Below are 2,500 nucleotides of genomic sequence, written 5' to 3' on the forward strand. Positions count from 1 at the left end.
ACAGGAACCGGGGCAGGGGCGGCGCGGACGGGGGACAGACGGGGGCGTCCACCGCCACCGCCCCCGTCCCCCACCCACCGGCGCACGCACGCGCGCGCGTCAGTGCGGCACGGCACCCCCGCGGTGCCCACCCGCAGACAGACGCCCGCGCGGGAGGCCGGCGGCGAGGCCCGCGCCATCGCCGCCCCGCGCCTCCCTCCCCCGAAGCTCGCTCTCGCTCTCTCTTCCCCAAACCCACCGCCGATAGCCCGGCGGGGACGAGCTCCGTCCAGCAGGCGCTCTCCGGGAGCGGGGAGCTTCGGAGCGCTCCCCGAGTCTCCATTTAGGGGGACGAAGGCCCGCGCGCTCGCGCGCGCGGCCCTGCGAGGCACCCCAGCCGCGCCGCTGCTGGCCCGCCGGCCCCCCCCCCCGCGCTGGGGCGGGGGGGCTCGGCGGCGCAGACGGCGATTGATCGTAAAGCGACGCTCAGACAGGCGTAGCCCCGGGAGGAACCCGGGGCCGCGAGTGCGTTCGAAGTGTCGATGATCAATGTGTCCTGCAATTCACATTAATTCTCGCAGCTAGCTGCGTTCTTCATCGACGCACGAGCCGAGTGATCCACCGCTAAGAGTTGTCTCGGTTTCGGCACCGCCCCGCGCGCGCGGAGGGGCCGGGACCGCTCGCCGAGAGCGGCCCCTTCTCTGAGGACGGCCGGACCGACCGCCGGCCCCGCCGCCGCCCACCCCCCTCCGCACGCGCGGAGGGGGCGCGGCGCGGCGGCGCGACGCGGCGCGACGGAGAGGCCCTCGCCTCGGCTTGACCGTACGAGCACAGGGGAAACGGAAAACAACGGAAAACCCCGAGCGGCCAAAGGGCGGGGGAGCCCGCGCTCCCGACCGACCCTGGGGAAACGTACGCAACACACACACACACACCCTTGGCGCGCTTCGGGGGCGGCCCAGGCGCCCGGGCTCGGACCGGCCTCCCCCCGGAGGCTACGGCACGCCCGGCCGCGACGCCTGCCCGCCTTCGCTCGGGAGCCGGACGCCCGGCTGCGCCCGCGCTGCGACGAGCCGGCTCCGCCCACCACGGTCGCCTCTCGCCCCGCCGGCGAACCTCGGCGCCGACGCCGCCTTCCACCGACGCCGGAGGAAGCGCGGCCGGCCACTGGAGCGCGAGCCGGCGACGCGCGGCCGCCCACCGGCCCGCGCCGGATGGGCGAACCCGGCCACCCCGCCCGGCGGCGGCGGCCGCCACCGCCGCCGCGAAAACCGCCGCCGCAGCCGCTTCTCGCCTCGGCCCCCTGGGGCCGCCGGCACGGCCCCAGCGGAAAGGCGGACGGCGCTGAGCGCGGGGGGCGGCTCCCACTCTCCCCGTTTCCACGCGAAGACCCGGAGCGGGACGCCCCCGCGCCGCGCGCCCGCCCTCGAGACGGAAGCGACGGGCGGGGAAACGCGGGACGGGACGGCCGCCAGCGGATGCGGCCGGGGAACCCTCCCGGACGACCCGACGGACGACCGGCACCGACCGGCACGCCGAGCGGCGCCGCCGCCGCTCGGCCGGGGGGGGTGTGGCTCGCCCCCCCCTTTCTTTCCCTGGGCGCCGAGGGCGGGGCGAGGAGCGGGAGAGGGGAGCGCGGCGCGCCCCGAGCGCGGCCGCAGCGCGAGCGTCCAAAGGCGCGGGGCGGCCCCCCGGCGGCCGCCCCCCCCCGCGGGGGCTCGCCGCGCCTTTCTTTCCCCCGGCGCGGAGCCCGCGCTCCGGCCGGCGGGTGGCCCCGTTTGCGAGGGCGGGCAGGTCGGCCGCGGCCGACCCGCGCCGCGGTCTCTCCGCCGAGACCGGCCCGCGGAGAGGGGGGGCAGGTTGGGGCAGCGAGACGCCCCCCCTTCTCCGGCACGGCGGCCCGCGGGGGCGGACGCCCCCCCCGTGGCTCGCGCCGTGCCGCTCGAGTCTTTAAACCGCCGCCCGGCTCCTTTGGCCTTTGACCCCCGGACTCGGCCGAGGGAGGGCCGCCGAAGCGCGGACGCTAGGTACCTGGCCCTGGGGTGAGGGAAACGACCTGCATGGCCCCGCGGGGGTGCCTCCCCCGGCTGCCGCCCTCGGGGGAGCGTCCGCCCGCGGGGGCGCGCCCGGCATCCGCCGCCACCACCTCGTCCTCCTTAGCCCCGGGGCCCGGGGTTTCCCTCGATAGCCCGGCGCTGCGCCCGGGGGGAGAGACGTGGCTCGGGCCGCCCGCTCGCGCGGGACGCGACCCGGCCGGGGGGGGGCCTCGCCCGCCCCGGGCGGCGCCAGCGGCCGAGACCGCGCTCGCGCCCCCCCCTTCCCGCCACGGCTCCCTCTTCGAGAGGCAGCCGTGCCGGGTCGGAGGGGAGGTTCGCGGGTCCGGCCGCCGCGCCGCCCGAAACGCCGTGCGCACACCCGCGCCACGGCCCGGAACGCCCGGAGACAGCCCTGTCCCGCGCGCGGGGGGGTAGACGGCGCCGCCGCCGGCGCCGCCCCACCCCCCCCCCCAGGAGCTGCCGCC

The 2,500-nt window shown here is 79.2% G+C and overlaps 1 non-coding gene across 1 annotated transcript; it reads right to left on the reverse strand.

Moving 5' to 3' along the window:
* Nucleotides 1–459: 459 nt before the first annotated feature.
* Nucleotides 460–612, reverse strand: LOC142360351 (5.8S ribosomal RNA). The gene has a single exon (XR_012762982.1). It is a non-coding gene; the product is annotated as a 5.8S ribosomal RNA (ribosomal RNA).
* Between the last annotated feature and the right edge of the window lie 1,888 nt (nt 613–2,500).

This window comes from Opisthocomus hoazin, unplaced genomic scaffold, assembly GCF_030867145.1.
Source record: "Opisthocomus hoazin isolate bOpiHoa1 unplaced genomic scaffold, bOpiHoa1.hap1 HAP1_SCAFFOLD_170, whole genome shotgun sequence".
NCBI lineage: Eukaryota > Metazoa > Chordata > Aves > Opisthocomiformes > Opisthocomidae > Opisthocomus > Opisthocomus hoazin.